Genomic DNA, 8,580 nt, shown 5'->3' on the forward strand with positions numbered 1-8,580 from the left:
CATTGAGGAATCAAGTAGCAGTGAAGGTATGGAAAGTGGTAAATCTTGAATAGTAGTAATAAATGTTAATTTATGTAAGTATAATAACTTAAAAACTTTAATGTTTGTTCTTTGCAGATGAAAATGGTAGTGGTCCTGAAGCTGAAGATAAAGATGATGGTAGTGGTCTTGAAGCTGAAGATAAAGATGATGGTGGCCCTGAAATAGTGATTAATGAAGTTGGTGACAAACCTGATTGGTACAACAAATACCAACCAGATATCAACAACATTGGTGAGGAAGATGATCCAAATCTATTCCCTGAAGAAGATGTAATACCAGCAGTGGACTCTAATAAGATGTTGGTAAAGTATGCCTTTCATAATAAAGCACATTTTAAAAAGTATCTTAAGAGATTTTGTGTCATTAATAATTGGCAGCTCAAATGTAAAAAAAGTTGCTATGTGCAAGTTAGGGCTCTGTGTAGGTTTAAGGATGAATATGACTGTAAATGGTTTGTTTATGCTAGTAAAGTAAAGAATGGGTCAACTTTTATTGTTATAAAGGTTAACTTGGAACACACGTGTGTTGGGGATAAGAAAGGTAGAGATGTTGTACTTGATAGTTTGAAAGTAAGTGATGGGGCTTTCATACCAAAGTCCAAGAATATTCAAGAAAACTTTGCAGTTACTCACAACATCAACATCTATCTATCTAACAAGATGATAATTGAAACTCAATACTCATTTCTGATTCATTCTAACCCCACTTTATGATGATGTGGACAATTATAATGTGAATATCGAATAATAGAACTTTCTCATTCATTCTGCCCCACATCAATTAAGCAAAAAAAGAAGTTTACACCCTAATTACACATTCAGGGAAACCACTATTCCCACTTTTATCTTTCATCGACTAACCGCCCCCCACTTCAATTTTCACCGCAAAAAAGTATTCTCCTACTTTTGTTCGTCCATAACTTCTCAACTTCTCAAATCTCTGTGTTTTTTTTCCCAAAAATTTGTTCTTCAGTACCCAAAAAGATGGTTTACGAATGTCAATCTCATCAAAGATTGCCAAAAATTACAAAAGGTAATTCTCTATCTTTCTTTATCTATGAATCAAACTGATAAAAACCAACTTTTGGTTTTATGATTTAAATTTTGTTTATCGAAAGTTAGGGATTTGTTTGTATATAAGTGGTAATTCACTATACCAAGAGTTTAATCATTAACTATATAAATTTATCAATTAGGGTTTTTAGTTTTCTGTCATTTCGAGCTTTAAAATTGATTTTTTGAATGAACTTTTATTAAACTGATGTACTTTTAATACGATTACAGTGAAATCAACTCTATTACAGTGAATTGTTGAATGAACTTTTAATGCGATGACGGACCAATTGATTATGTCAAGGTAAGTGGATTAATTTTTATTTTGTTGGGTGTATTACGCTATAATGTCTTAGTCATATTTGATTGTGATTGTCATATTGGTAGGAAGGAGAATTTTGGTGGACACATTATCAAGTAATAAAGATTTCTATTTCGGGAGTAAATAGCAGACTATTAGACAAGCCTATGGAAGCTGCTGAAATTGCAGATAATATGGAAGAGACTGAATATATGATTTCAAGGAAGGAACCCATGGAGTATAGCATTGAAGATATGTTACATTCAAAGGTTCACATGGAGCAGAGACTGCTCTTCTTTCTTCTGTATGTTTGCTATTCTACTTCCTCATTTTGTCATGACATTAAATAGTGAGCAAATGGTCTGGGTGATATTGTCGGTTGGTTCCGAGTCCTTATTAAAAGTGTCTCTCCATCTATGCATGTCAATGTTTGATCCTTAAGTCTTCTGTAAGTAGTATTTTTTCTATTTCATTGTACTAATATTTTTGTGGGTTTTTCTATGATATGTTCAGTACAATTGCTAATTAGCAAACTTGGTCCATTGATTTTCTTAAGACATTTCATATGCTGCAGGTACCCTGCAGGGAATTGTCTTTACTTTTTTTTCTTCACTTTTTGGTTATTTTGAAAGATCAAACCTAACGAACTTTACTGTTTGTGGAAATGCCAAGCAGAAACTCATCACAATTTTTCATATTTTTGATATGTTTGTTGCAGATTGATCAAATTGTACCCAGATGTATTTTTTATTGATTCATGAATTGGTTTAGTCGGTTGGTTGCGGCAGGATGCCTGGAATACAGTAGAATTTTATTGATGAGCTTGATAGAGTCTCTGGAAAGGTTCCCTGTCATTAATACATTTTGGTCAGTATTTGGCTGGGATTGGTTTTAGAAAGATGATTGTTAAATATTGTTGTTTCAGGTGTTGTGATAATTAAGGAAGGGGTTAGCTGAAACTAGAGAACTTGGGGTATGGTTCACTTATACTACCTCGCGGAGCAAACGGGAAACCAATTATTCGTGATCATGTTGGAGAATAGAAGGTGGGAAATTGGTTGCATCCACACGGCATATGCATCCTGTTTCACTTAGGTACAGGTAAGTTGTCATCAATATATGATCTGTCTAATATTTTGTAAAATGTTAAATTTACCTCGCTTAAAGTGATCAACATTCATTATCTACAAAGTGAAAGGACAAAGACCATGAACATTTCAGTAACGGTTCCATATTATCCACAAGAGGCAAACTCCGTATCTCTGTTGTTTCAAACTGAGCATTCTGTCACTGGGTGTGAGGTAATACAATTATCTACATACGTGAAAGGTCAAAGGTCACAAACATTTTCAGAAACAGTTTTGTATGATCCACAAGAGGGAAACTCCATATTTCTGTAGGTTTAAGCAGCACATACTATTACTAGATGTGAGGTGATATTCTGATAGTAGAGCATTTACATTTTTTTGTAAGCAAAAAGGTTCAGATATAAGAGAGTTTGCTGCTGTTGTAGACTTTCTCCATTGCACCGTTACAGAGGTAGACGTTGTTAGAATGGTACAATAATGAGTAAATGTGCAGCCAAACATACATGCACCACAATCATCACACTTCAAATTAACCCATTTTTCCTAATGTCAGAGGATCAACAGAACATACCACCAAAATCATGAAACTAATTTGGAGGTGGTGTGCATAGATTTCGTATTTAGATGTTTAAATTGCCGTCAATATTCACATATTTTATACCAAACGTGCTAAACTTATGCAAATCTTAGATAACATATTCATATGATTTCTTTAGAATATTCACGGAAGATAAATATATTTTGATGGCTGGCAGTGATATTTTTAATTGGATATATTGTTCAGGTCAAAATGGAGGTGTTTATGCTCTTGGAACTTTAGGACTGGGTCCTTTGTACAGGTCCTACTCATCGTCTTCTACCGAACACTATCTTTTTTTTGCTTTGGGTTTATCTTCCTTCGTAATTTTTACAAGATCCTATTGCTTTGATAGACTAGCTGTAGTTGTAGCTACAGCTCCACAGAAATATTTTCCTCTGGATTTTTCATGGTAGAGCAACTTATCAAGCATTTAACCAAGTCTTGATGGAAACAAGCTTTTCTTGGAAAACAGGGAGCTGGAAATTGTTCTTTACGCTCATAATATAGGTTACAATTACATCCTGTTTTTGTTATTATAAGCCATTTTATAACACTATTAACGCCTGCCTGTTGAAATACGAGGTCTGTAAATATCACGAGCTTAGTATGAGTTTATTTATTAGATATCCAAAAGATATAAATTATTCTGCAACGGATCCTCTGTACTTCAAATGGGGAAACTTGCTTCTTACTAGACATGTAGATCTTCTTACTAGACATGTAGATCCTCTGTGCCGTCAAGCATCTATTCGAGACAGCAAGAATCAGGTGATGGGAAAGAAGCTGGAGTAGTTTTGGAAAAGAAATCCAGAAGAGTAACATGTGAGCTTGATTCATTCAATGATTGCATTAATGATGAATGGAAGATATCATTATTTATAGTTGTACTAGAAGCAGTTTTTTTTTTTTGAGATTCAACATCCTACTCCTGCACAGGTCAAGGACATGTATTTAAGTGTGAAGGTGTGTTATTTAATCATGTAATGGAAATTTTTTAGTAAAATTTATAAAGATATGAATTCGTTTTTTTCCAGATCAGCATGATTTGAGATTTTGGTTTTGGTGCAAGGCATTAGGCCACTAGGCTTTACTACTGCCCTACATTGTAGTGGATACATTTTATGGTGTTAACATTGTGCCATTTTTTAAATTTGCTTGATGTTTGGATAGTGCTAAGATGACTTCTTGGTATCATGATTGATAATGGGGACCGGAATTAGCAGGATCCATTTTTATGTGAGACAAAAAAATTAAATCTAATTCCGACCGCTAGATCACTCAAACGGTATTTCCTGCTAATTTCAGTCCCACCCTTTAGCAAGCATGCTTGGTATGGTGACTAATGAAAGCCGTTGAATGGCTCAAGCTCAACAATTTAGAACGTTATGTGGTTTCCATCATACTATTCTCTCGGTGCGAAGCACGAGTTACAATCTAGTTCCCTATATTTGTGTATGGAAAGCTAGGAATCTGGTTCTAGAAGAATTTTTTGGAAATTACGAAAAAAGTTATGCAGATGTGCCTAAGTTCTGTTCAATGGTGGCCAAGACTAACCCAGGATATGTTGCCAAGTTTACATATGGAAGAAAAGGTAGGTTCTTTTAATATTTCAGTTTTGTATTATTCTTTATTCTGTATTAGTATTTTTTTTTTTTTGGAAAGAACTGATATTGAAACCTGCATATGCAGATTTTAAGTTTGAGACTATGAAAATATCATTTGCTGCACCAATGAAAGCCTTTCAGGAGTCTTGCAGATGTGTTATAGGATTTGATGCATGCCATCTTACTGGAAAATGGGGTGGTGTCTTAATGGCTGCAACAACACTTGATGGTGAGAATAGATTAGTGCCTTTAGGTATTGGAGTGGCTAGAAGTGAAACCAGAGAAAACTGGTTAATATTCCTCAAAGATTTGGCACCAGGGATCTTAGCTCATCATTCTGGAAAAGTCACTTTCATATCAGATAAGCAGGAAGGTTTGCTGGAAGCAGTTGAAGAGGTTTTTCTTGGTATGCCCCATAGATACTGTTGGAGGTAATTAACTTACTTTTAAATTTGTTGCTGTATAATAACTTGTTTATTTGCAATGATTAATTTTACATTTTTCTGTGTCTGAATTATGTTGTAGGCATAATTACAAGAATTTCAAAAAAATACTATAAGTCCCCCACATTGCACAACTCAATGTGGAATGCTGCCAAAGCCTACAAGATAAAGCATTTTGAGGTTTATTTCTTTTAAATTTGTTTGAATTACATTTCTAGAGTAGTAATGTAAATACATACTAATGTACAAATGGTAATGTAGGAACACATGACTGCTATGCACCAAGAAAATGCTCAAGCTGCAGAGTATCTTATGAAACAAGGTCACCGTAATTGGGATAGGGATTTTTTTTATCCCATTAGTTGTTGTGAGCATCTCAATAATATTTTTTCTGAATATTTTAATTCAATGGCTAATGGAGATGCAGAGTGTGATGCTACAAACTTCACTTGCACAACACACAGATGGAGCTGAAACTAGCACTGCAAGGGGAAAAGCAAAGAAGAAAGGAAAAACATCATATGTTGGTGAGTCTTATGCAACAACATCCTTTCATGGAAAACCACCTCCAGTACCAACCACTCAAAGATTTGCATCTGCAGGAACTAGTAACACACAAATTTTTAGTCAAGGTTTTGCTGGTATTGGATATGTGGCTCAGAACATTGCTACTGTCACACAGGCTAAGAGAAAGAAGGGAAAGAATGAAAAGAATCTGTAATGTGTGTGTATGTTTTACTTTTTTGTTGGATCTGTGATCCTTTCTTGCAGTGTTTGTCTTTTGTATCAACTGCTTTTAGGTCTGAACTTGTTTACTGATGACAAAACAATATGGATTTGAAGTACCTTTTAATATTAATCAAGTTTATTAGTTTTAAAATATTGCAGATTACATTGTAATTTTTTTGTTAACTTCCTTACATATTTCTTTGACATGAATACTTGAATGCATAACACTTTCTTTTGAAGCAATGACTATGTGATCAGAAACCCATCTAAAAACTTCACAATCTGTGCAGGTAAGATAAGCAATGTTGAATTCGTGATTATTCTTACATAATTTCAGTTTCATCTCTGATTTGCAGTGACCTTTGAAGCATTGTAGATTATGCAGTGGACATTTGTTATATGGGTGGCCATCTTCTCCACAAGCACAACAACATATCTTAAATGGAAGCTTGATATCGGCACATCTGACTACATCAATGGCTAAAGCAAACCATTCAAAGTATGTGCAGGTAGGATTTGAGCACTTCAAGAACATTTCACCTTCTATTTCACTTGTCTTTGATCTAAGTAATTTCCTTATGCCATTACAAGGCATATGTTTTACACCTAGAATACATCCAAGGACAAACCTTTGATTCACGGCTGCACACATCACATATTGAACATAGATGGATTGGATGGTTCTCCTCACTAGCCTTGATATTGTTGTCTCTACTACAACTAGGAGAATATATCAGAGTTTTTCTCATGTCTGTGTGTCTTTTTGGTTTTTTTTTTTAAGATTTGAGTGAATTTAGGTCTCACCATTGTTTTTTATACAGGTTGAAAGATAATATGACCGTTACAAAAAGATAATATGACCTACAAGATCATGACACGTGTCATCCAACCGTTACTGAAGTTGACATGTGTAGAGAACATGCTGTCACTCATGAGTCGAGTTCATGCTGAGTCACAGTTCCAACTCGGGCCGATCCAACTGATTTAGGAGCTAGAATGTCATTTGACATAGCTCTGACATGGCATACTTAGTGCCACATGTCATGAAACGTCCGTTAGCCGTTTTTTCAACAAAAAAAAAAAAAAAACGGGACGAAAATGGTCAAACCATGAGCATTTTTTTCATTTTCAAAAAAACTTGGACATTTTCTTAAATACATTTCCCCACATGGGCATTTTCTAAGTTTCCCAATTTTTATTACTTTCCTTCGTTACATCTACTTTCCTCTTTATCTTCCCTGTAATTCAAGATAGTTCCGAGGAGAAGACATACACAAGCTTAGGGAGAAGAAGAAGAAACCATTAAAAGGTTGGTCATAAATTTTTTGATGAAATTCTTGTCTTTAGATTTTCGTTTTCTCATTTCCAGTTATCGTAGGTACTGAAATGTCAAATGAATTTAATTCATAGAACTTTTGTGAGCTGCTGATGAATGTCAACTTTCCATCTTTCTTAATCAGCAGATTACATTTGATGCTTTTCTTAATTCGTCTTCAATGATATCAGACAGATGGAAACAAAACTTGGGGTTTAACTAATATCCACAACTTGAAATTTTAGGGATTTTTGAATATCAAACAGAAGGGAATAAAAATTGGGGTTAAACTAATATCTATACTACTTGAACTTTTGGAGATTTTTCATTTTTTTTTTTTTTTTTGATTTGCATGTTTAGTTGTCTGGAATTGCTATAGTTGTTTGAATTTGTTAAAAATGGTATTATTTAGTCATTTACATACCCATTTAGTATGTGCAAACGTATAAATTATTTGATCTTAGTTTCAGTAGATAAGGTTGTTTCCCCTTATCAGCTTGTTATCCATCAATTTGTTTTGTTTGTATAGTTGAATCACCAAATATTTCTTTTTGGTTGTAATGTTTATCACCAATGATGGCGATAAACTTTCTTTGATACTGTATGGAATTAATCTGAAGTAACAACTAATCATTCTGGTCAAATGATATTGCTGTGCATTTTTATGCTAGCATTTTTCCGTGATTCGTGTCGTGTGATGTTTGTTTTACTTTGCTTAGTGCATCAGTGACACTACTACTACTATTTCATAGTGTAATTGTGAGTTTCATGTAGAGTTTTTGTTGATCAAGTGTTTGATTCAGAACTGGTTCACTAACAGAAGTTCACACCAAGATATTCGCGAGGGAAAATATGGGCAGTGCTAGACTTGGCTAGGATAAAGAAAACGGAAGTTGGATTCCGCCTCTGAATAATTAAGATCAACTTTGACGCCTCATACCAAAAGGATGAGTCAAGTGTAAGATTGGGGTTTTTGGACAGAGCTCACATATGCACCTTTGGCATAGCCAACGTTTTTTTTTCAATTTCATTTCAGCAACCAATTTGTAAGTCACAGTAAATGCGAGTCATACCACTGCTATGCAATTTTCTCTTTTTGCCAATTAATTACAATAACAATGATCATTTAAACTTCTAACTCTTTTAATTTGTCAAACTTGCTTATTTACTTTTCAACTTATAAGTTAGTTAGTTGCCAAACTAACTTTTTTGCTTTTCAACTTCTCAGAAGCAGAACTACTTATGCTTCTGGTATCCAAACGCGTTATAAATATTCTATTATTATTATTTTCTCCATGGTTTCATCGTTTCTCCGTGTTTTGGAATGCTCGGTTCGTGCATTCAGGTGCTCGTTAGTGTATTATTGCTGAATACACTTGCACCATTTTGGTCGGGGCTTACTCGATAGCGGTTCAGATGCCCATAC

The 8,580-nt window shown here is 34.4% G+C and overlaps 2 long non-coding RNA genes across 5 annotated transcripts; both read left to right on the forward strand.

Annotated features, from left to right (window-relative positions):
• Positions 1-912: 912 nt before the first annotated feature.
• LOC113302582 lies at positions 913-4,060 on the forward strand. 4 transcript variants are annotated; one of them, XR_003336951.1, is made up of 6 exons: positions 913-1,074; positions 1,326-1,398; positions 1,482-1,969; positions 2,114-2,238; positions 2,321-2,496; positions 3,268-4,060. It is a non-coding gene; the product is annotated as an uncharacterized LOC113302582 (long non-coding RNA). The 4 variants fall into 4 exon arrangements; XR_003336952.1 differs by having other exon boundaries at positions 1,482-1,843; XR_003336953.1 differs by having other exon boundaries at positions 1,482-1,699.
• Positions 4,061-7,054: 2,994 nt separating this feature from the next.
• Positions 7,055-8,298, forward strand: LOC113306838. Its single transcript, XR_003338865.1, has 2 exons — positions 7,055-7,148; positions 7,975-8,298. It is a non-coding gene; the product is annotated as an uncharacterized LOC113306838 (long non-coding RNA).
• Positions 8,299-8,580: the final 282 nt, after the last annotated feature.

This window comes from Papaver somniferum, chromosome 8 (assembly GCF_003573695.1).
Source record: "Papaver somniferum cultivar HN1 chromosome 8, ASM357369v1, whole genome shotgun sequence".
Classification (NCBI taxonomy): domain Eukaryota; kingdom Viridiplantae; phylum Streptophyta; class Magnoliopsida; order Ranunculales; family Papaveraceae; genus Papaver; species Papaver somniferum.